Genomic DNA, 25,938 nt, shown 5'->3' on the forward strand with positions numbered 1-25,938 from the left:
GGGGAGAGAATCAAGGAGCGGACGTCTCGGCCACTGACTGCCATTCTCTCGAGTCTAACATGCGGAGGGGGATCCTGTGTGTTAAACCAGTGCGAGGCGAAGTGGGCCTGCGCCACCAGCCGCCAGTATTTGAGAAAATCTGGGGCACTGAATCCGCCGCTTTACATGGGGGTGGACAATGTTGCAAGTTTTAGTCGGACTGCCCCAGAATGCCACAGAAAAGTGTTAATAGTGCGGGTCAACGCTTGGAAAAAGCAGTCTCCCCGGCAACAGGGGCAGATTGATGAACTTATATAAAAGTTGGAGTACGAGCATCTTTAGAACCCCCCAATTCGACCAGCCAGGGAAATTGGAACTCTCACCTAGCCAGAAGCCTTTTCAGAGTTTCGTGAGTTACTGATAGTTCTCCTGGAGCAATGTCTCAGGACGGCGAGTCACCTCTATACCGAGGTAAGTAAATTTCGATTGGGACCAAGTGAACCCCATAAGATCGGGAGGGGAACGTGTGCATTCAGTGAGTGGGAACAGGGTGGATTTGGAGCAGTTTACTTTGAGTCCAGAAAAACGCCCAAAGTGGACAACGTCTTCCAGTATCGGGGCATGGTTGATAGCGGGAGACCGGATATAGAGCTGGGCATCGTCTGCATATAAAAAGAGATGATATCCGCTTGGCCTGCTGTTCGTAACCCTCTGCGAGCGTGGCACTGGCGCATCTTATCAGCAAACGGTTCCATAGCTATAGCAAAGACTAAGGGGGAAAAGGGGCAGCCCTGCCTCGTACCTCTGGCAATTCGAAATAGGGATGAGCATCTGTCCTCAGTACGGACCCTAGCCACAGGAACTGAGTAAAGTAGCCCGACCCATGAACGAAAACTGGGCCCAATTTTACATTTTCCGAGGACCCGCCAAAGGTACTTCCAGGACACGGAGTCGAATGCTTTTTGCATGTCCAGTGTAGCAACTACAGCTTGCACGTTCGGGTTAATTCTACTAATAATATCAAGTTCAGAGAGGTGGAGCGCCCCGGAATAAATCCTGCTTTATCGGGGTGAATGATGTGTGACATGAAGGGGGCCAAGCGTAAGGCTAGCAATTTGGCAAAAATGTTGACATCGCAGTTGATTAGTGAGAGGGGACGGTACGAGCCACAGGGGTGGGGGCCTTTCTAGGTTTAAGTAGAACCGTTATTATGGCTTCCCGGAGAGAAGGGGGGAGCCTACCCACTACGCATGCTTCTTCCCATAGGGCCATCAAGTGAGGTATTGGGAGGGATTTGAAGTGTTTGTAAAAATCTACTGGAAGGCTGTCCGAGCCCGGGGATTTACCAGATGACAGCGAATCGATGGCATCTGAGAGCTCCTCCGCAGTAAACGGCCTCTCGAGAGAGCTATTAGTTTCAGAGGAGAGGACCGAAAGGGAAAGGCCGTCTAGGTAAGCATTGATCTCCGCTGTTGGGACGCTCTCATCCTCTGAGTAAAGGGCTTCATAGAATACCAGGAACTCAGTGTTAATATCCTGTGGGAGTGTGGCTAGAGTGCCGTCGGCTCTCTCGATAGCGGGGATGTTGGGGGATCAAAACTCTCGACGGATGAGTCTGGCTAAGAGTCGGCTTGGCCGTTCGCCCTCCCTGTATTTTCTCACGAGCTGGGGGTCGTCAAGGACTTTCACCTTGCGTTCCGCATTAGTACGAGACGCATCAAGTTCCGTACCTAAAGACGCGAGGATCTCAGGAGATGGAAGGAGAGCGTATTGGGACTCGAGGGACGCGAGGGCCGACTCACTTTTCCGGTTATCTCCTCAGATCGCTTTCAGAATACCACTTTCCTTGGAGATGGCGATACCCCTGATGTAGGCTTTAAATGCCTCCCAAAGGGTGGATTGTGTAGTGACCGAATTAGTGTTGTTTTCAAAAAGTCTTCAATGGCAGTCTCTAGCTCTGAGCTAAAGGCTGTATCGAGCAAGGAGTGTGGTTTCATTTTCCACTGCCGAGTTCCATCGTAGTCTGGACCCCAGCAGAGAGGGAGAGAGAGTCACCGGGGAGTGGTCGGAAAGAGTTCTAGGGAGAATCGATTGCTGTGAAACGTTTATCAGCATGTCTGATATCAGCCATCTGTCAATCCTAGAATGTGAGTCGTGAACCGGGGAATAGAAGGAGTATGTTTGGGAGTCAGGGTATAAGTCTCCATACGTCTACTATAGCCAGTCGGGGAAGCGATGGTAGAATGGTGTAGGCTGCTTTTGAGAGTTGGCGGGGTCTGGAGCCCGATCTGTCCAGGTCCACGTCTAGTATTGTATTGAAGTCGCCCCCCCACAGTATCGGGACCATAGGGAAGCTGCCTATGAGGGAGGCTAAGTGGAGGTAAAATTCGGGGTCGTCTACATTGGGACCATAGATGTTCAATAACACCAGTTCTTTATTTTGTAGGACACCATGAAGCAATACATATCTACCCAGTGGGTCGACCTGCGAAGACTTACCAGTAAATTTGAGGCTTTTATAGATCAGTGTCATAACCCCCCGACTCTGGGCAGAATAGTTGTTGTAATATCTTTGGGGACCCCACCCTTTGGCGAATTTTCCACAGTGTTCAGCATATGCGTGTGTTCCTTGTAAAAGAAGGATTTTCACTTCATGGCGTGCAATTGTAACTGTCGCATTTTCCTATAATTCCCCAGCCCCCGCACATTCCAACTCATGAGTATCACATTATTGTCGCCCATTGGAATAAGAGCACTGCATAGGTTTTGAAGTTCGGAGAGGTGATAACCTAGGGCCTGAAGGCCGGGCTAGATGAGCGAGCCCCCTCTCAGTGCGCGACTGACCTGGCATTGGCCCGCACTCCGCCTTCTTCATGAACATCAAGCCTTTTTTTAACCATAACACCCATCCCAACCCACCCCTACCCACATCCCTCCCCCAATCAGAGGAATAACAACCCCATAAGCAAATCCAAACCAATGGCATCAACGCCTGGGGGCCTGTGTGCTGGCCTGGCGGCGATACTCTGGGCTGGGGGCTCATGAAGGATAGAGAGGTGCATCAAAAACCGTTAACATGTAGTTTAAGAGGTTACTAATGACGGGGAGATCAAGACATCGTAGAGCCAGAGTGAACTGTAGACACATGACAGAAGGATGGATCTCCTGCGCCCATGGGACGGGGGCGCCCCTCCCGATAGGTGATCAAACGTCAACAAAGTGATGAGGCCATGAACTTTCAACCTGGAAAGTGATTGTCTATGAATGTGGAGGCTTCTTCCGGGATTGTGAAAAAGAAAACCTGGTTAGAGTGTTCATTTCGTAGCTTGGTGGGATACAGCATGGAATATTTAACCTCCAGGTCACGCAGCCTCTTCTTGCCTGCCAGGAAGGTTTTGCGTTCCTGTTGAACCGCCACTGAGAAGTCTGGGTATAAGTGGATCCTAGAGGACCCCAAGAAAAGATCCCATTTGGCTCTCGCTACCCTAAGGAAGGCGTCACGATCCCGAAAGTTTAGCACCCTGGCTATGATGGTGCGCGGGGGCGCGCCAGGTCTGGGTTTTGCTGATAAAGCTTGATGGGCTCTTTCAATTGCGAACTGTGTCGAGAGCCTGGGAGAATCAAGAAGTGTGAGTAGAGTGCGCTCTATGTAGTCTTCCATGGGTTCCTTGATGCCGTCCTCGGGGACCCCAATTATGCGGAGGTGATTGCGTCTAGAGCGCGATTCGAGGTCCTCCTTTTTTTTGGCTACCTCCAGCACGCGTCTAGATAATGAGGAGACTTACGCCCGGAGAGAGCCCAAGTCGTCCTCCGTAGCGCCCACCCTCGTTTCAATTTCAGCAACTCGGTTGTCGGTTTTTTCAATGTGCGAGGTGATCGAGGATATGGAGCCATTCATGTCATCCAGTTTGGAGTGCAAAGTGGTGAACCCTTCGCTGATATATTCCAGCATTTTCTGTGATTCTATGGAGTCTGGAGGAGTTGAAGTGGTGGGTTCCGGCTCCGGTGCCTCCTCTGCCTGTTTAGACAGTGTTTTAGTAAACATGTTGATGGAGCTCTGTTTTTTCCCTGCGCCCTTAGTCATGATGTGGACTGGGGGAGAGTCTGCAGACTTGGGAGACCAGTATGTGGAGAGAGTGATCGCAAGGGTGAGTGAGGGCGACTGGATGGGGCCTAGCCGGTCCCAGTTGGTCTGAAGGAGCTTGACCCCTTATTAGCTTGTGGGTGTCCAGAGTATACAGCGACGGGCCTGGTCGGCGGCCCGAGTCGCCAGGCCAGTTGGCAAGTATGTAGATGCACAGGGAGCCCGGTGACAGGAATGCCCAGGCGGAACCAACCAGTGATGTTCCAAGTTAGAGCGCAGATCCTGGGGACCTCAGTAGACAAGGGAGCGCGATGGTCCAAGGAGTTTGTGGTCTCTGGCGTATCAGGGAGGTTGCCCAGTAAGCAACTGTGAGATGTCAGTTGATCGAGGTGGGAAAGGGGTCGCTGGGTGGCTAGGGTGAAGAGGACTTGCTGGAGCTCAGTTAGAGCATCACAGTTGCTGGTCGGTGGGAGCTCTCAGTATGCGTGGCTCGGCCACACCAGCGACCGTTCCCCGGGTGTCATGATGCCTACCCCCGGGGACCCAGACCATGTCCAGCAACCCCGGAAGCAGGCATCAAGTTACCCCCAAGCAAGCCCAACAACCCCCGCTAGGGGCTATTTGGGTGCAGTCCTGGCACCTATGGCGCCAGGCTCATATGGAGTCAGTCCTGGCGCCATAGGCGCCAGGCTCATAGATTAAAACTTACCTGATGCAGACCATGCTGCAAACGTACCTGATGCAGACCATGCTGCCTGAGCTCCAAGCCAAACGAGGCTTGGAAGGGACTATTTTACCTAGGGACTATTTTTTACTCAGGTGGGGCTGAGGAGGAATACTTACCTGGGACTACTTTGGAGGCTATTTAAACCACGCTCGAAGAACAGCACACGCTTCGCGTTATTCTGCATCCAGCAGCGTAACGCTCACCGTGCCTGCAAGTCTGCATCCAGTCTTCTGCCACGCCCGCCTCGAGTTTGGAGCTCCTAGAAAAAGGGAGAAAGAAGGAGAAAAGGTTAGAACGAGAGCAATACCCTGAATTCCTGATCCATCGCGCCTTCGAGCTGGAAGAAAGAAGTTGTTTTATGCGCGCCGCCTCGCCTGCTGCTGTGCCGCGCTGAACTCACCGGCCTTCGCCGCATCTTCACATTTCACCGCATCCTCCTGCATGTTCCCGCCGCACTCCGGCACCTAAGGAGAAGACAAGAACAGCAAGGTGAGCCAAGGGAATACACAGAGGAATACCCCCTATAGACTTACCCCTGATTTTACCACCGGGGGTATTATTCTTCTTCACGGGTCGGCGCAGCTTCCACTGCATCCTAGCCAAACCCCGGCCCCTAAGGGGAAACAAAAGGACAGCAAGGTGAAACAAGGGACTAACAAGGGAAACCCTCCTCACCACAAAAGACTTACCTGATTTTACTGCCGGAGGCATTATTCCCCGAGACTTCATACTTTCTCTCAGCGCCTGAATAAGGGAGAAAGCAACAGGTTACATATGGACATCATTTTTTCGAACTGTGTTGGATAATACAAATCCTTACCAGAACATTACCGGTTGCCACGAGGAACTCTTCAGTAGGGTCAAGCTGCAACCTGCAAGGAATCGGACAAGAGTGAAAGTCAGGCATTTGAACTCTTACGAATTACATACTTACGGCGTCTTGCTAGGAATATCGGAGTCAATATTGTCCTGGAACTCACCAATTCCTTCGAGCCAGTGAAGTAACTGGTTATCTACGCGCCCCTGCGCTCAATGCAGGATGGAGAGCTCATCTTTTCAAATCATCAGGCGAGACTATAAGAGGGGACATCCAAGGTGATCAGTGGGGAGAACAGCGGGGTGGGGGGAATTTACGCTCAACTCCACAGGTGGTTAATTCCCTTTCTCCATTTGCAGAAGAATATTCCTACGGGCCAAGCAAACAAAGCTAAGTGGGCCAGTTCAGTCCGTCATCTCGGCCCTACGCGTCACATTGGTGGAGGTCACAGCAGTCCAGTCCAGATCGACGCCTCTGTGGGAGCCAGGTGAGCGTAACACCGGGTTGTAGGGCGAGTGGGTGGTTTAGATAGTTTAAGCTTTGTGCAACCTGGCCAGACTCCACACACACACTGCATGTGAGTGGCCCCCCCTGTTGAGGTTCGCAAGGCAGGAATTGTGCAGGTGGGCGAGGGTGGAGAAGCCCAGGGATCCAGAGCCCTCTATCAACAAGCTCTATCAGAGCCACCTATTTCTGGGCTATTGCAGAGGGATGGGAGCCTTCACTGTCGCAGCAGCATGAGCTGGGATGGGGTTGTTGAGGCTCGATCAGCGCCTGAGCAGGGTGTGATCTTCAATGTTGAGTAAGTATAGGGCCGCCCACCATCAGCGCACCCAGAGGCCAATGACCATTCAGTTGTGCCCCCTATGGCCCAAGTTGGCGGCTCATGGAGCTCGAACTCCTGTGCAGCCGCGGGAGAAACACAGATTGTGGGGGAGTGAATGAGCACCCCCGCCGCACAGCAGCACCCCCGGCAGGGGCAGGACAGGCCGCAGCGAGGCTCGCAGTGTCCCCGGGGGGGGGCCAGATCCAGGGAAAACGAAGCCGCAGCTGTGGTTGCCAGATCCAGGCCCACCCGCCCCCAGGGACTCACCGTCTGTGTCGTGGGCTCCGGGCTCCACCCGTCCAGGGCCGCAGGTGGGGGGGGGCACCCCACCAAGTGTGTAGATGTTAGGAAGGCTGCGGCGGGCGCCCCCCACCAGCACACCCCGGCCCGGAGCAGCGGCAGAGCAGACCCGCTCAGCGCCAGAGGGGTCGAGTGCGGCAGCAGTCCACGCTGCACACCAGAAGCCGCAGGTTCCAAGGGTCGGGGTTCGATGTCGCTGCAACCGTAGCAGCCCCTAGGGAAGCTCTGTACACCCCCCCACCCCTGGGCGCAGAGGATCCGGCTTGATCAGTGCTAGGGAATCCAGTCAGGCGGGCACAGAGCGCCTCCCCCACAGCAGGCCACAGATGCCCGGCCCTAGTAGACACTCCCACGGAAGCGTCAGTCAGATCAGGCCGATGCCGACTCCCAGTCCACCAACAGCCACCCAAAGCTCCGTAACGGAGCCGGCTCTCGTCTCCAGACCCGGCTGATAATTAGACAGATTGCATGGGAGTAATCTGTTGATGTCCCCTCGGTAGACTACGGCGTACCAACGCTGATTTCCACAAGAATAATGCCTCCCAGCACAGAGCCTTCACTTAGGTGGCCATCTTCAACGAGGGCAACAGCGCCGCCCAGGCCCTTTTTATTTGACACAACGCCATTAGGACTGCCTATTTTCATTTGATGGTCGACGCTTACTCCCATTGTAGATTTAGGTTTAGATTAGATGTTTTTCCAACCTGCATACAGTTTAATAAACACCCTTGAACTGTGAGCACTTGTCTGTCTTTACTGTTGACACCATGAGTTCCTTACACTACCCTCAAACAAGCCTCGTTGTTCTTGGGAACTGCAAAAATCCTGTAGTAGAGGTCGGAGCCCATATCTGACTGAGGAACCGGCTCCAACACCTGCATGTCCAAAAGAAGAAGGATCTCCCGCAACAGTGCCGGGGACCCTCTCTGAAGCAGAGGAGAAGAGGGTAGAGGAAAAAGAAGAGGAAGACAGAAGCCAGTGCAGCCGCGAAGTGAGCCAGCCGGCCCCCACCAGCAAGCTGTGTTACCTGACCGTCACGTCATTGCTTCTTGGCGTCCGAGGTAGGAGCGGAGGAGGAGGAGCGGAAAAAGCGGTGCAAGGTCCTCTGCTGCTTCCTCCTGTGGTCGCTAGGGGATCAGTCAGGCTGCAGCGTATCATGGTCCCTGAACCCCTTCAAGCTGCTGAAGGAGCAGAGTTTGAAGTCGGACCTGCCCTGGGTTTGGGGGAAGGACTTCTGCCCAGGTTTGGTCAGGATGGCCAGGGACTTGGCAGTTTGCGTTGAGGTCTTCTTTACTGTCAGCTTGTCATCGGTGGTCGAATGAAAGAGGTCCGTCCCTTCGAACTGAAGGTCTAGACTCCTCTCCTTTACATCTAAGGAGAACCTTGTGGCAAGCATCTACGCCGTCCACCTCCTCTAGACACCCAGGCAGAGGCATCTACTGGCTGTGTCGATGTGCGAGACCAAAGACCCCATGAGGTCCTGCGCAACTGCGCAGGTCTCTGTCAGCCTGGCTTTAATAGAGGCCTGTCTCTCCGGGTGTATGTCGGGCAGGAACTCCCCCGATCTCTCGCCACAGCTTCTAGTTCACCGTGGCTAGAAGGGTATCAGCGTTGGCCTATCGCAAGTGCAGCCCAGCGTTGAGATAACAACATCTCCTGCCGAATAGACTCAAGGGCCCTGTCCTCCTTGGATAGACAGGTAGAGACGGCCCCTGCTGTGGACGACAACGAGGATGGCTTGGAATACAAAGAGGCTGCCGCCACAACTGAAGAGTGTGGTTGAGGGTGGGAGGACAGGAGGACTGGTTCCCCATCCAGTAACCTAAAGCGGCTGTCCAATTTCTTGTTCATCTGGGCGTTGGCCTGGGGCTTCTCACAGAACTTTTTAGCCACGAAAGGACATCTTTCTGAATGGGAATGCCTGATCGGATTGTGGCGCGTGGGCCAGGACCTCCGCCAACACCAATGATTCCAATCAGACCAGGAATGAGCAACAGGTATAAGATAGTACCTGCATCCTTAATAGGAATCTGAGCTTCACACACACACAGACTATAAAAGGGAAAAATCACAATTTTAAAGCAAATGCTGGCGGTACCACATATGCATTATTCACTACCTGCAAAGCAGAATGCTGGATAAATTGCAATAAGGCACGCAAAAAGGATGTAGCTTAACATTCCAAGTCCTGCAGACAAGCACCGGTCAAAGATCTGTCATTTGCTTACAAATTGCAAGCCCCCCCAGCCCCTGCCCACAAGCATCCAGCATGATGAAGGGCAACCCTCTGAGGGGCAGGGAACAAAAGTATAAATTGGTCCATCCGTCGTCTGATCATAATCCAACAATCAGTACACCACACAAAGTTTGCGATGAAGAGTAAATCCTGGGTAACAAAGGAGACCGCATTGCACACTCCCTGAAGAAACACCTGTTGCTCCATAAGTGCTTCAACAAAATTTAGGGCATAATCAGCGTACACCCGGTGAATAGAAATCCAGAACAAAAAAGCAGCCAGTTGAAGCAAAGAACTTTGCCAATTTTCCAACCAGCTCATACATTGTGGACAGATCCAACAATATGAGCCCACTAGGGCAAAGGGCATTCAACAGTCTGAAGAAGCTGGCAAATCAAGGGTTAGTAGGCTACCATGCTTTCCTGAACAGGATAGTGAACCGCAGAGATTGACGTTCTAAGCATTACTGATGCAGTATGCAAAACCACACCAAAAAAGCAAGCCTAATGATTTTACCACAGCAATCACACCGACGGCCATACAAGAAAGATCTCTACATGGACAGCAATACACCCAGAAGACCAGACTGAAGCATACCAATTTCTAGTCCCAATTCTTGGATCAAATGTTCTTAGGCAAAGGGAGCTCTGTGGCTCAGGTCGGCGACGGCGGACGGCTGTCCGGTGTTTCTCTTTGATCCCCTCAGCTGTCCCCTTCTCCGGTCGGCAGCCTTTCGTAGGTCTGTCTACCAGGGAGCTTTGGCAAAGATCGGCTGGTGCACAATGGCCCCTTGTAGCTCGGGAAGAGATCTCCTAGCCAGGTCCTCTCTTGGATCAGTTCCTTGAAGGCACAGCAGCTTTCAGATTATCGAAGGACAGCAAATCAGTTCTTCTTTCAGTGGGCTTCAAAGGTAAGCATCGGTTTCAACTTCAGCTTCTGAACTGCGTCAGTTTCGATGTCAGTTTCTACTTCAGCTTCTGAGCGATTTCTAGTAGTGAAAGGCCCCCAGATATACTGTTGATCTCCCATTCATTCTGGTGGGTCACACTCAGGCAACCAATCACTCAGAAGGGCAGTCAGGCAGCCAATCAGGCGCACAGTGCATTCAGGCCATTCTTCTCCATCCAGACACTCACAACACAGAATGTGGATTCGGCCAAGTACCATGCCATTCAGCACTACACACTGCATTCATACCAGTTTTGGGCAGGGCTGTCTCAGTCATTGTGTCAAACGCCAGATACGAGACACCCATAACACAGAATGCGTATTCGTCACACACTCCATTCACCTAGGTCCCACCCCAAGGGCGTACCCACAACATACAGTGATTGGGAAGGCTCCAGCCAGTCTGGCCTGGACTTCCCCCACAACACCATATATGGAACTTCCACCCAACAGCCAGTCAGGGAGAAGGGACAGAGTCAGGGCTTCGTGTGACTTTGGGAAAAGTAAGGTAACAGGCGATAGAAAGCAAGAGGCCACCGGGGCCATCTTGTTTCCTAACAGGAAACCACTGATTCCAATGACAGGGCCTGGGCATCCCAAAATGGACATTCAACCGTAAATGTGTATGCCCCCTCACCCCCTTTGGTTTGACGGTAGTCCATAGTGCTAAAGTGCCATCTCCGGGCTTCGTTATCCTTGGTGTCATGAGTCAGTGCTGCACTGCGTGCTTCTGTTCAGTCCTCGGGGCACCTCCCCTGTAGTAGCTCGATCAGAGGCTATCCTGCTATACCCAAGAGGCGCATGTTCCTTGGACACCAAGCACCCCTCGATCCTTCCTGTTGGAACTCCAATAACCTTGACCAGTCTGTGCAGAACCCTCTTGTATGCTCTCACAATATCTCTCTATTTTGGGGCAGTCCCACCTATGTGGCTCCAAGTTCCCTCCCTTCCACATTCCCTCCAACAGAATTTCGATTCCCCCAGGTCAATTTTGTGGAGTCTTTAGGGCGTTGGGTGCCAATGGAAAAGCAGTTTTACCCAGATTTCCCGAATTTGGAGGGATCTCGTGAGCTTGGGAATGCTCACCCATAGTTTCGACCATTCGCTCTTTTCTATTGAGTGTCCCGTGGATAATTTCAATGCTTTCATATATGGCCTCGGAGGGGGATCTTCAACCACTTTTAGGTGACCACCCGCCTGTCGCCGGGATTTATATTCAGGTATTTTTCAAAGGGCGTTAGCTAGCATGTCCCTGCTTGTTTCATGGAGGGTTGGAATAACCAGTGCCTTAGTTGTGCATAGCGAAATCTCTCGGCTCTCCCCCAGTTCGAAGTCTGCCGTATATTGGTCGAATTGTTTGACCTGGTTCCGCGCAAACATATCTCTGATCTTTTGGCATCCCCCCTGCTGCCATTTGGTGAATGCAGCGGTTTTGTGTCCCGGGGTGAATTGTGGATTGTCCAATAACGGCGTGAACGGTGATGGGTGAGGGGTGATGTGTCTCCTCTTCATTGCTTCATCCTACGCGTCGCCCACTAGAGCCAGAATCTTGCTACAGTACATTCGGGGTGGTTTATCTGGTTTGGGTTTCCATAGTATCACTTCCAAGTTTTCGGCTGCTACTGATCGGTCCATTGGCCTCCATCTCTTTCCCCTATCTTCATTCTGCCGATCCCGGATAACTCTCATCTGGGCTGCCAGATAGTAGACTTTAAGGTCCGTTTCCCCCAACCTGCCTTTACAAGTAGGCATTTCCATGACTCTAGCAGCCACTCTCGGTACTCCATTGCTCCATAGGAATCTACTCGTCATTTTTTTGCAGAGACCTGAATAGGGCGGGCGGTACCTGGATAGGGAGGGCTGAGAAGTAGTATAACAGTTGGGGTCGGATGACCATTTTTATAACATTTATTTGGCCTAGCAGTGTTATGGGTAGGGGCCCACATAATTTTCGTTCTGATCCTTTCTAGGAGGGGCGGATAATTTGCTTGATACAGTTGTTCGACCGATTTGGCAGCAGGTCGTCAGTTTCTTTTCAGGTTTGGGGTTATGGGTGCGTGATCTGAGTGCATGATAGTCTCGACCGAGATCCCTGTAGTGTGGCCCAGCAGACTTCTGGAGAGCCACACGTAATCTATCCTCGAGTGCTTGTGGTGAGCATGCCAGTAGAAGGTGTACCCCTCCTGGTATCCCTTCAAACGCCCTCCACGCATCTACCAAGGCCAGGGTTTCCCTTGTGCCCCCTGTGCTATTTTGGTTCTGTCCTTAGAGGGGTCCCATGCTATGTTAAAAACCCCTTTTAGGATAATTGGCATTGTAAGTGATATACAATGAGTTCTTCCACTGATTGAATGTCACTGTTCATGCTGTTGCTTTGTTTGTGTTCTGTTTCTTCTGGCTGAGGTCAGGTTCTCACCTCCTGGCCCTCACACACTCCTGGGCTCTTACTCTATGCCCAGGGGAACAAGCAACTCATTAGGCTCACTAAAGGGATTGCAGCGTCTTTGGGCTAGCTTGTCATTACTCTGTCTACCTGGTGTGAAGGCTAAACTGCGTGCTAGTGTTGGAAGGGCGTGGCTAGCAGCAGAGTGATGAAGACGTGAGTCTCCGAGCTCTCTCAACCGCCGACAAACATCCTGTAAAATAGCCTGCTATTCTTGTAAACCCTGAGGGGAAAACCATCCCTGTGGAGCGACAAATGAGTGGGGAACATTTGGGCGAAAAACGGAATCAAAAATCAGACCCGCCAGCAATATACAAGCCGCGGAAGAAATCAGCGTGTATTCGAGGTAGGAACGCCAAGATGGCCGCAGACTGAAACGCGACCCTCGAGAACCAAGTGTATCAAGGAGGAGCCGCCTGGAAACTCAGTTGCACTATAACAGGTCATCGAGCGCATAAAGGGAGGCACCCGAGACCCATAGAACACAGAGAACTTATCTGCCGACCGAGACGGCCCGGCAGATGCAGAAGTACTAGGTGAAGCACCTAACGCTCCACGTGAAGGGACAACGATCCAAAAGAAATACCTTACCCGCAGACCTGCATGGAGCGCCCAGCCAGTCCAGTGCGGGCGAAGGAACACAGAAGATCGATTCCCTGGTGGGGGTGACGCTGCCCCTGCAACAGCACCCTGGAATCCAAACCGTGGACCACCAGTGCTGCCGCCCAGAGTGCCCGTCCGGGGACTGCGGATACAAAGGTGGGGGCCTGCCTGGTGGGTGTCAGACGGTGTGAGACGTGCGCGGGACTGGCCACCCCAACCACGCTGCGTCCACAAGAGTGCTCACACCTACCAGCGAAAGGAGCAGCCCTAGCCGGCGGGAATCCAAGAGGCCTGAACAAGCATTGTGGCTCGCGGCGTGCTGAAGCACAGACTGCTCCACAAGCAGACCCGACCTGTAATCTTCTCCTGGAGTTCGCTGCATCCACCCTACATCTGCCTCCTGCCATATCCCGAGGACGCCCGACGCTGGATGTCCACAGCAGTGCATGGGTGAAGCAGCTCGATCGGAAGAGGGTTGCGGACCCAGTAAGGGAACCCTCAATACTGCAGTGAATTCTAGGCTTGCCAGAAAATACGGAGGGAACATACATGGAATTGTTCTTGGAACAATGGATCACTGATATGTTTGAACCTAACTCGTCTCCAAGTTCTTCTCGATAGAGAGCCCGTCGGATGCCATCTGGACGGCCAGTGAGTTATTGTAGTTTGACTCATTGGAGTCAAGGTTGTGTTAGGTAATGTCTAAATAAAAAAACAATAAAATGTGATTTAAAAAAAAAACTGCGTGCTAGTGTTGGAACAACCAGCAATGTAAAGAATGTTAAGCAAAAATAGAAATCTAATGTGCTTAATGTAAAATCTACTTATGTGAGTTACGCAACAAATGTTTCCTAGGAGACGCTTACACATAGCAAAAGAATGCACTACTAAATGAACAGAGCACTAACACTCTGACATATTGATTTCAGCCTTTGTTTCTTTAGAACGTGCCTTCACCATCTACTGAAATGGCACTTGGAACGTCATGCAAGCACAGAACTGACAATCCCGCCTAGATCTACAAGCCAGAGCTAAGTAGCCCTGTTTATTCATCAATGCATAATGTGTGTGAATATCAATGTAACTTGTATGAGTCACAACTGTCTTCGTGCACTGAATGGCCATAATTAATGTGTTATATGCATGCTGCACAGTAGTGAAGCACGCACTGGGTAAGGTGTTGGGCAGTCTGTTGTCTCAACATAGTGTCGAGGTAATGAAGTGTGTGTGTGATGCGCACAGCCTCATGAGCACAGAGATTTATCAACAGTCATGGGATCATTGGAGGAGAAGCAGAAGTTGTCGAGGAGCATTCCTCCAGCATGCTATCTGTCCTGGATTCTGATGCTTGTGAATATTCCCCATCAGGCTGGAAATCCCCGGTAAAAGAAAAAACTGTTTCACTTTCGTTTATGAACAGTCTTTCTCCTATAAACCGTTCACTGAGCTCTGGGTCATACTGCCCCCAGCCAATGGCTGCCCTCTCCCTAAGCCCCTCCTCAGCCATCTTCACATTTTTTACTGCACATTCAAGTGTTGGGAGTCCTCGTGTTCCACTCTTAGAGCCTTCTGCTTTTTTTGCGCTTTTTGACTCAGAAAACTCTATTTTTGTTCAATCGAGCCTGTGTGCTCCATCATTTCTTCATCCGATTAACGGGAATCCGTTTTTCGTCTCACCCCTTCGGACTGAAGTCGACGACCAGAATCTTTGCGAAGTGCCTAGCTTGGCTGGCGGCCCATCCGTGACTACAGGGAATTCATGTGTACCCATGCAACCACTTGAGGAATTACTGGACTCCCGTTGGATCCAGGTGTCCGGAAGCTTCAAGGACAGGATCGTGCTCGATGAGTTCCGTCGAGCGATAAGGTGGTGGGGCGTGCGCTCCAACATCGCCAGGGGCACAGACTTCAGAGCCCGCCGTACCAGGAGACTGTCACGTCGGATGCTTCCCTGGAAGGCTGGGGAAACCACAACGGACGTCTCCACGCCAGAGGCCTGTGGCTGCTGGAGAAGACACTACACATCAACGTCCTGGAACTACGGGCAGTGTTTTGGGTCCTCAAGTCATTTCTTCTGTCCCTCAAGGGCAAGTGGTGAGGGCCTTCACAGACAATACCACCACAATGATTTACATCCAGAAGCAGGGGGTCACGAGATCCCTGGCGCTCTCCAGGGAGGCGCAGGAATTGTGTCACTGTGCCGTCACCCGGGGGATGTTTCTCATTCTCCAGCATGGGGTCTGGCATGGATTCACATGCTCATGAATATTCCCCGTCGTCAGGCTGGGAATCCTCGGTAAAGAAAAAATCAGTTTCAGTTTTGTTTCTGAACTGTCTTTCTACTAATAACCAATCACTGGTCTCTGGGTCATACTGCCCCCAGCCAATGACTACCCTCTACCTAAGCCCCTCCTCTGGCAGCCATCTTCAGATTTTTACCGCACGTTCAAGTGTTGGGAGTCCTCGTGCTTAGCTCTCAAGCTTTTACTGCGTATTGCGTTTTTTTTTTTCTTCAAAGAGTATACTCTTATTTTTTCAGTCAATTCGAGCCTCAAGCTCCACCGATTCTTCTTCCGATCAACGGGGACCCGTTTTGGAATTTTTCTACGCCCCTCAAGGGCAGATTTTCGTCGAATTACACTTCTTGGAGGATTCCGGAAGACCTTTGAGGCCTACCCCGTTTCGGACACGGCCCAAGACAAGGAAGATTCGACGCCCACTGGATCCAAACTGTTCAGGAACTGGCCAGGATGTGGATTACAGAACGTCTTCAAGGAAGATGAGCACTCCTGGTGCCTCTACTGCCTTCACGACGACAAATCGCACGTGGAGAAGGACTGTGCGTTCTGTAAGAACATGTCCGTCCGGACAATGAAGGATCTTCGTATTTGACTCACCAACTGGCTGAAGGGGAAGAGCCCAGCAGCAGATGAGAAGAAGAAATCTGAGCGGTCTTCTAAGACCTTTGAGGGCGCTCTGGCGACGGGGGCCCAACAAAAGGCTAAGCACCGCGAGTCTGCGGGCACCGGGAGCGCCGTTGGTTCGGGCTCCTCGGCTGCCAGGCAGGGCGCGATGTCACAGACGCCATCATTCACCAGCCAACGCTCTGGCTCGGTGAAAAGGAAGTCGGAGAACCCGGGTAAGCTTCGGAAGAAGCCCCGGTTGATCCCGATGGAGAAAGCCAAGAGGGGGGGGCGAGGCGGTGACCATCCCCCTAAGGTGAAGGCCTCAGACACAGCCAAGGTCATGAAGGCCCTAATTCACCCGGCGAAGGCCTCGATTGAAGAAGTCGTGGCGGCCCTGGCAAAGCCTGCGGAGGCTACCTCAGTGGAGACGACCTCCGGGCCCAGAGTTTCCCTGCCACCAAGGAGGGAAACATCTTTCCAGCCTATCGAGAAGACCCTGTGAAAACCCAGGATGAGAAAGAGGGGTGGGGACACGGTAGCCCTAACTGACACGGAAACCACCACCGAGGATGAGCTGGCTGGCGTCAAAAAGATCCTGGACAAGAAGTTCGAGGAGGCCAGAACCTACGGGAGGGATCCCGACGAGGCAGACGTAGAGAGCAACGGTGGGGCCGACGAGGAACTGCAGACCGTCGAGGAAGTGGAGGAACCCGCGCCCCAGCCTTCGCTCCTGTCGCAACAGATGCCACAAGACAATTCAGGCGCAATCTTGATGGCTTTGCAGACCCTGTGTACAGAGATAAGGACAGGGTTGCCCTTACCACCAGCGGACGATCCAGCAGCACCTGGACCGTCGGGGAGCCCACCGAACAAGCAGAGGCGAGTCCATCCTCCACCTTCCTTCCAGCCTTCACCCCCATCCCCTCCTCCGAGGGACGAGACGGGGACGGCGACGACAGGGACGGACGACGACGACGGGACGGATCTCCCATCACCCCCTGCCCGGGCCTCCCCTCCCGACGAAATTGTCTCCTTTCACGCCATGATCGCCAGGGCATCGGAGCTTTTCCAGCTATGACCCAAAGAGCAGAAGAAGGAAGGGTTCCTCTACCAATGACAGGAGGCCAAGAGGAAGACCGTCCTCTCGGTCCCCTTACTGGACGACATCTGGGATGAAGGACTGTCCCTTCTGAAGAACCTGTCCCGGCCCGTGCGAAGAGGGACCGGTGCGAGAAGAAGTACCGGTTCCCCGACTCCGCTCCGATGTGCCTCAGGGCACAACCGTCCCCGGATTCGGTGGTCTCTGCGGCGGCCAAGAAGAAATCGACTGGGGCGACGGCATCAACTTCCACTTCCCCGCCGGACGCCAAGGGGAAGAAGCTGGATGCCATGAGACGAGGGGTCATCTCGTCGGCAGCGACGACCATCAAGGCAGCCAACGCCCTCGTGGCGCGCTACGACAGGGAGCTGTGGTTCAAGATCGCTCCCATCCTGGACTTCCTCCCAGATGACAAGAGGGCAGAAGCCCTTGAAATCCTGCAGGAAGGTGAGGTGGCATCGGACCACGCCATCACGGTGGCCACAGACATCGCCGACACCGGCTTTCGCCAGATGGGCAACAGCGTTTGCCATCACTGGTGCGGTTGGCTCAGGGCCACTGATTTCCGTCAGGACGTGCAGACCAGGGTACTGGACATGCCCTTCGACGGGAACAACCTGTTCGGCAAGGCAGTGGACGAGTCGCTGCAGGCCATCAAGGTGGACTCCGAGACGGCCCGGGCCCTGGGTTCTCTCCATCAGCGACGGCAGTCCTTTCGGACCTCCGGTGGCAAGTCTCGAGGTGCCTCCAAAGGATTCGGCGGCAATGCCTCGTCGTACCGCCAGGCAGCCCACTCCTCGTCGCAGGAAGCCTACAGATGCCGCAACAAGACAGGAGGACCGTCGTCGTCGCCAAGGAGGCAAAGGTGGCAAGGCCTCAGCGAAACAAGATTGAACCGGCCGTGACGCCGGGCCCCCACCCGAGCACCCCAGTGGGAGGCCGGCTGGCGAAATTCATCAGCGTGTGGGAGTCCATCTCCACCGACCGCTGGGTGCTGGCCAACAGGCACTCCCTGGAGTTCCAAAGAAAGTGTCCCCGTTTCCCACCTGTGGCCAGGAAGGAAAACCATGTGCCACAGCTGCTTCTGGAGGTATGAGTAATGCTGAGAAAGGGCGCAATAGAACTCTTCCCAAAGAGGCTCCGGGGCTCTGGAGTATACTCGCGGTACTTCCTTGTCCGAAAGAAGACCGGCGGCTGGCGGCCCATCCTAGACCTGCGCCGCCTCAACAAATACATCAAGTCCCAGAAGTTTCGGATGGTCACCCTTCAGCAAGTGCTGGGACAATTGGAGGAAGGCGACTTCCTGTCATCGCTGGACTTGGAGGATGCTTACTTCCACATCCCCATTCGAAAAGGACATCGAAAGTTCTTACAAGTGCGGCACTACCAGTTCAAGGCCCTGCCCTTCGGGTTGAAGTCAGCGCCAAGGGTCTTCACTAAGTGCTTGTTACCGGTGGCGGCGCGGCTGCAGGGGATCCACGTATACCCCTATCTGGACGATTGGCTCATCCGAGCAAAGTCAAGAGAACTCGATCACACAGCGAAGACCGTCCGCCTGCTCACAGAACTGAGATTCTCGATCAACTTTGCAAAGTCCCACTTGGTACCGTCGCAAGACGCCCTGTTCCTGGGAGCCAGACTCGACACAGTGGCACGGTTGGCTTCACCGCCAGAGGAGAGGACGAAAGCCATCATGGGCAAGGTACAACGACTGTTGACCATGGAAGTGGCCAGGGTGAGGTCCATCAAGTCCCTGCTCGGCATGATGTCGTTGTGCATCTACCTCGTGCGTCTGTGCAAGTTGCGGATGCGGCCACTGCAGGAGTTCCTCGATGCCCGTTGGATGCAAGCGGCGGGCAGCTTCGAAGACAGGATCTCCCTCAATGAGACTTTCCGCCAAGCGATCCGGTGGTGGGGCAACCGCGCGCATCTAGCAGCGGGCATGAACTTCTAGACCCCGGCACATCAGGAAACTGTGACGACGGACGCCTCCCTATAAGGATGGGGAGCGCACACCAGAGATGCCTTTGGCTCCCGGAGGAGAGGTCACTATACATCAACATCCTGTCACTCCGAGCCGTGTTCTGGGCCCTCAGGTCGTTCCTTCCGTCCCCCAAGGGCAAACTGGTAAGTGTCTTCACCGACACCACCACGATGTTCTACATCAGGAAGCAGGGGGGCACCAGATCCCCGACCCTATCCAAGGAAGCGCAGGTTCTGTGGCACTGGACCGTTGCCCAAGGGATGTTCCTGGTACCCTTCCATCTGGCAGGAATAAAGAACACCATCGCCGACTCGCTCAGCAGGGAGCTGCGCGCGTGTCACGAGTGGGAACTGCGCCAGGATCAGGTGGACCGACTCTTCCGACGATGGGGCAAACCCCAGATCGACCTGTTCGCAACAGCGACGAACTCAAAGTGTCAGAGGTTCGCCAGCAGGTTCCCCCAGCCAAGAAGCATGGGCGATGCGTTCTCGTTCCCCTGGGATGGATTATACCTGTACGCGTTCCCTCCCTTTCCGTTGCTGCTTCGACTAATCAACCAGCTCAAGAGGTCCCAGTGCAGGATGATCCTCGTCGCACCGGCGTGGCCGAGGCAGATCTGGTTCCCGGACCTTCTGGACTTTTCTCCAGAGAAGGAGGCGCCATCCTACACCACGACCCGGCGTCTCTGAACTTGCAGGCCTGGCTCCTGCGGCACTAGAGTTTGGGGGGTACGATATCCCGGCTGACTGCAGAGAGGTTCTCGCAAAAGCCAGGGCGTCCTCAACTCTCAAGTGTTACGGACATAAGTGGAAGAGGTGATCTGTCTGGTGCCGGGCACAGAAGATCAACCCTCTACGGATTACGGCCCCTCAAGTGCTGCCGTACCTGCTGTCGTTGGCCAAGGCGGGATTGGCCAACGCCTCCATCAAAATACACCTGGCTGCCATCTCAAGATATACCAGGACGACGGGACGGGCGTCCCTATGGTCGCATCGTCTTGTAAAGGAATTTATGAAAGGACTTTTCAGATCGTTCCCGCCGGTGAAGGCGCCTGGGAGCTTAATGTAGTGCTGGCTAGGCTCATGGGTGCCCCATTTGAACCTATGCATTCGGCACCGCTGAAGTTCCTGTCGTGGAAAACTGCTTTTCTCGTGGCCATCACCTCTGCACGACGAGTGGGAGAGATCCAGGCTCTATCCTGCAAGCCTCCATACTTAACTTTTCACGACACGAGGGTGGTGCTGCGGACGCACCCCTCCTTCATGCCCAAGGTGCCGTCGGACTTCCACCTCAACGAGCCCTTGGTGTTGCCAGTGTTCTTCCCGTCGCCTTCGTCGCCGGCTGAGAGGACTTTGCACTCGCTAGATGTGGCTAGAGCGCTGAAGTTCTACGTGGACCGCACGAAGAGTTTTCGGAAGACGTCACAGCTGTTTGTGAATTTTGGGACTGTGAACCAGGGGAAGGCTCTCTCGAAGTCTTCCATTTCCAGATGGCTCTCCGGCTGCATCATGCACTGCCACCGGTTGGCAAACCGACCGCTGCCAGGCCGTCCGAGAGCCCATTCGACCAGAGCGATCGCTGCTACCACGGCGTTCCTATCTGGTGTGCCCCTGCTGGACATCTGCAGGGCTGCTACATGGAGGTCGACGCACACCTTCACAAGATTCTACTGCGTCGATCGGGATTCCAGGGAGGAGTCCAGGGTCGGCCAAGCAGTGTTGCGCAACCTGTTCGCCTGAGGTGAGCCTTGTGAGGAGGTAAGAGATGCTTAATGTTGAGTTGTTGTATTGCTTAATGTTGAGCCTTTTTTGCCACCTCCCGTGGTTGTGCATGTGTACTGCTATGTATTCTTTATTCATGAGCATGTGAATCCATGCCAGACCCCATGCTGGAGAAGGAACAAGTTACTCACCTGTAACTGTTGTTCTCCAGCATGGGTCTGGCATGGAATCACATGCGAACCCTCCCGCCTTCCCCTCTGCTGCTCTTCACTTGGTCATACTGCCACTTTACGTGCTACCAAATCTGAGGATGGCTGCCAGAGGCGGGGCTTAAGGAGAGGGCAGTCATTGGCTGTGGTCAGTATGACACAGAGATCAGTGATTGGTTATTACTACGAAAGACAGATCAGAAACGAAACTGATACTGGTTTTTTCTTTACCGAGGATTCCCAGCCTGACGACAGGGAATATTCATGAGCATGTGAATCCATGCCAGACCCATGCTGGAGAACAACAGTTAGAGGTAAGTAACTTGTTCCTTCCTTTTCACCTGGCGGGAGTCAAAAACATTGACGACTCCCTCAGCAGGGAGCTGCGCTCTTGCCACGAGTGGGAGCTTCTGCAGGGTGAAGTGGACAACTTCTTCCTCAGGTGGGGCAGTCCTCACATCAATCTGTTATCGACGGCGATGAACACCGAGTGCCGGAGGTTCACCATCAGCTTCCCCCAGCCGGGGAGCATGGGGAAGGCATTCACCTTCCCTTTGGGAAGGCCTGTTCCTGTATGCGTTCCCTCCGTTGCTGCTGCTACTACAAGTCATCGGTCAACTCAAACAGTGCTGGTTCAGGATGATCCTCGTCACACCAGTGTGGCCGAAGCAAATCTGGTACCCGGACCTTCTCAGCACGTCCGCGTCCCCTCCAGTCAAGCTACCAGTGGTCGTGGATCTTCTCGCCAGGGTAGGAGGCGCAATACTGCACCACGACCCAAGATCGCTGAACCTGAAGCCCTGGCTTCTGCAGCATTCGAGTTCAGTGGTTAGGAGCTGCCTGCGGACTGCAGGGAGGTCCTCGCCAAGGCCAGGGAGTCGTGGACTCTGAAGTGTTACAGACACAAATCGAAGCGTTTCGCGACCTGGTGCCGATCACAGAAGATTAACCCTCTGAGGGTCACGGCCCACAAGTCCTTCCAACTTGTCGTTGGCTACGTCAGGGCTGGCGCACGTCGCCATCCTGGTGCATCTGACGGCTATCTCCCGCTACACCAGGGCTCCAGGACAGTCTTTGCTTTGGTCGCACCATCTAGTCATGGAGATCATTAGGGAACTGTTCCGATCGCTCCCGCCGGTGAAGGCGCTGCCCCGGTGTGGGAACACAACGTGGTGCAGACTAGGCTCACGGGGCCCCTTTCTAGCCTATGCATAAAGCTCTGCTCAAGTTCCTTCTTGGAAGACAGGTTTCCTCGTGGCCATTACCTCTGCCAGGAGAGTAGGTGAGATCCATGCCCTGTCCTGCAAGCAGCCTTATTTCACTTTCCACGAGACGAGGGTGGTGCTGCGGACGCACCCCTACTTCATGGCCAAGTTTCCATCCGAATTTCATGTGAACGAACCCTTGGTGTTGCCTGTGTTTTTTCTGACGCCTTCGTCGCCGGCTTAAAAGTCTTTGCACTCACTGGATGTGGCTCGAGGGCTGAAGTTTTATGTGGCCCTCACGAAGAGTTTCCGGAAGGCTTCTCGGATTTTTGTTAACTTTGGTCCTGTGAACCATGGGAAGGCCTTGTCCAAGGCTTCCATCTCCCATTGTCACTAGTTGGCAAACCAACCGCTGGCTGGCCGTCCGAGAGCCCACTCCACCAGAGCGATCGCTGCGACGACTGCGTTCCTGTCTGTTGTGCCCCTGCAAGACCTCTGCAGGGCTGCTACGTGGAGGTCTACCCACACCTTCACGAAATTCTACTGCATTGACAGGGATTTCAGAGAGGAGTACAGAGTCGGCCAAGCAGTGCTACGCAACCTGGTTGCTTGAAGGTGAGGAGGTAAGAGTAATTCCTTCTGTTGAGCCTTGCCACCTCCCGTGGGCGTGTATGTATGTACTGCTATTTTATTTATTTCCATTTTTAAAGCGCTCACACAGCCCACGGGCATCGAGGCGCTGTTACAGGAATTGGTTTTTTTTTTGGTTGCATAATTGTTTTTCTTTTTTGTCTTAGTTGCGTATTTATAACGCGCTTAAACACCCAGAGGTTTCTAAGCGCGGATCCGGGAATCGAACCCGTGTTGCTTCGTGTCGTCTTGCTTCCAAGGCACGCACGTTGCCGCTGAGCTATCCTCCCGGGCTATGTATTCTTTATTCATGTGCATGTGAATGCATGCTAGACCCCATGCTGGAGAAGGAACGAGTTACTTACCTGTAACTGTTGTTCTCCAGCATGGGTCTGGCATGGAATCACATGTGAACCCTCCTGCCCCTCTGGGGCTCTTCTTGGTCATACTGCCACTTTACGTGCTACCAAATCTGAGGATGGCTGCCAGAGGAGGGGCTTAGGGAGAGGGCAGTCATTGGCTGGTAGCAGTATGACCCATAGCTCAGACATTGGTTTATAGGAGAAAGACAGTTTATAAACAAAAGTTAAACTTTTTTTTCTTATACCGAGGATTCCCAGCCCGACGACAGGGAATATTCATGAGCATGTGATTCTGTGCCAGACCCATGCTAGAGAACAACAGTTACAGGTAAGTAACTTGTTCCTTACCCTACTTCCCCCTTGCTTTCCACACCCTCTACCTAACTCTCTTTCCGGTTACCCTACCTCCCTGTGCCTATCCAATCCAACAGACCCTAACCCGCTATCCCTGAGGGGTTACTGTGTCCTGTGTACTACTATAGTGCAGGTGCCATAACCCTATGGGGATGCACAAGTTTGTGCTGCCCCTGCGTATCAGACAGAGGACCTGTGACACCTGGAGACACGGCTTTGTAATGCTAGTGTGTAAAATGTGAGACAGGATAACATGGCGTCGATGCGCAGCCATTTTGAACACTCATCTACCATTGCTGCCTACATTGCCCACAATGGTGGCAAGGATCAAGTTCAAGACCCTCTGCATTGTCCACAAGTCTTTCTGGGGACTGGGACCGCACTACTTACAACTCTCTCTTCCTAAACATGTCCCTTCTCGAGCTCTCCGCTCATCCACCTCCAACTCTCTGAGGGTCAGTCGCTTTTCAAAGCAGAAAGTTGGGGGCAGATCTCTTTCTTCGGCTGGGGTCTCCCTCTGGAACAGCCTCCCTGCCTCTCTCAAACTTGAGCAGAACTACCTCTGGTCCCAGAAGCAACTCAAGACCTTCCGCTTTGCTTCTGCTTTCTCTCTTCCTCTCCCCTGCTGATGACCCGTCTGGTCCACGCACTGGTCACCCTCTGAAGTTGGGCCCAGGTCCCTGCCTGTCCAATTGCACCTTGCACTGCCTTTTGGCTGCCCCAGCACTTGGGGTCTGTATCTGTAACCCTACATCCCCTTCGCTCTGCACTTATGAGCCACCCGTTGGCTGCACTTTTGATTACCTGCACTGAGCCACCCGCTGGCTGCACCTTTGATTACATCCCCTTCCCTGCACTTGCGTGATCTAAATGACAAGGCCTAGTAAGATCGTTGTTTCGTCCTCCCTCAATTTCCCCATCCTTGTCTTGTCTGGCCTAGAAACACTTGTGTATAGGCGCGTTATAAATTCCATATCATATCATATCATACATTAAAATACAAGCCTACCTGAAACAACACAACATCCTCAGCCCTCACCAATCAGGCTTCAGACCTGTCCATGGCCCAGAATACTTCCTCCTTGACCTGAAAAACCAACTCGACGATATCCACGACACTGGCAACCTAGCCCTCCTCCTTCTCGATCCAGTGGCAGCGTTTGACCTGGTCAACCACCAAACACTCTGCCACCACCTCACTTTAGCTGCCAACATTTCACCCAAGTCCACCAAATGGATTGCCTAATTTCTTGCAGGCACACAGTGTCTATGCTGGAAGCACTGCTGCCCATCCAACTCAAGTTCCCTGTGGGGTGCCTCAAGGCTCATGCGTCTCCCCAACATTTTACAACATTTATACAAAACCACGCTCTGGACATATTTTATACCAACTATGCCGATGATACCCAAATCCTCATTCCCCTCTCAGGGATTTATGACCAAGACTACAGCTACATCAACAGAATGTATGACACTATCCAAGCATGGTTGGCCACCAGGTTGGCCTGGGGCATAAAATTGTCTCAGGCACCAATGAAAAAGTGACCCACAGTTGCAAATGGCAATTCATTCCTTTTGTAAAAGACTGGTTGAATTGTACACAAGTGGGAGTTTTTTGATACAATGTGATGCAAATTGTGAAATTTAGGAATATGTATTCAGGAACAATGGTCAATGGTCAAAACTACTAGCCGCATAAAATATACATTTTTTATACAATTATGACTTTCCTGGACATTAGTCCGGAAAATCTGAATTCTGAAAGCTCAATTTCGTGGTCTTTAGTCACGTGGGGAGAAGAAGTCGGAAGAGCATGATGGTCACACCTACGCACAAAGGCAGAGTGTGCCTTCACTCCCCTGAATTCTTCAGTAGCAAGGAACATTTCCAAGGACGAGTTCAACGCCCTAATTGACAGCAGACCACTGAGGTGATGATGGATGATCATGTTAATTGTTGGGAAGCTGTGGTTAAGACTAGCTTATCTGCACCTGGACGCTCAGCCTGAGAGCTGCTAACATAGGTTGGGAGGGTACCGACAGAGGTTGGAAACTTACCAATGATAAAGGACCGCATGATCAAGGGTCCTATAGTTGTGTAGCCAATTAGACGTTGTATATTTAGTGACATTTATAGTGACATTTTAGGAAGGGCTTAGTTGCCCCACCTGATGTTAAGAAGCCTATCACTTTATTTCACTGCCCAAACGAGTATGGATAGTATACCTAGATGATTTGTTTAGACCCTATCGCATTCACCCGTAGGTATTTAAGTTTTCCCACGTAGGATGACATGAGTGATACACAGGTTAACGTCATCAATGACGAATATTTACTATAAAGGTGTCATTGTTTTAATGAAACGCTTTGTGATAGTGATGAGACATCTGCTGATGTCCGTTATCATTCCTGTTTTAGATAATTGATATTAAAACACTTATCCTTTTGCCAACTACCTGAGTTGTTTCGATTATTGATGTTTGAATACAATTCTGCATCCCCATCT

General features: G+C 52.7%; 1 protein-coding gene and 2 long non-coding RNA genes across 4 annotated transcripts in view; 1 reads left to right on the top strand and 2 right to left on the bottom strand.

The window, feature by feature from the left end:
• The window catches only part of ALG1 (ALG1 chitobiosyldiphosphodolichol beta-mannosyltransferase), a 2,244,281-nt gene that overhangs the window by 177,377 nt on the left and 2,040,966 nt on the right, over positions 1-25,938 (bottom strand). The window lies entirely within an intron of this gene.
• The window catches only part of LOC138567650 (uncharacterized), a 43,256-nt gene that overhangs the window by 16,882 nt on the left and 436 nt on the right, over positions 1-25,938 (top strand). The gene's annotated exons all lie outside the window — the stretch shown is intronic.
• The window catches only part of LOC138567651 (uncharacterized), a 44,989-nt gene that overhangs the window by 5,442 nt on the left and 13,609 nt on the right, over positions 1-25,938 (bottom strand). The window lies entirely within an intron of this gene.

The sequence above is a fragment of the Ambystoma mexicanum genome, chromosome 2p (genome assembly GCF_040938575.1).
Source record: "Ambystoma mexicanum isolate Mex_15411 chromosome 2p, UKY_AmexF1_1, whole genome shotgun sequence".
Classification (NCBI taxonomy): Eukaryota; Metazoa; Chordata; class Amphibia; order Caudata; family Ambystomatidae; genus Ambystoma; species Ambystoma mexicanum.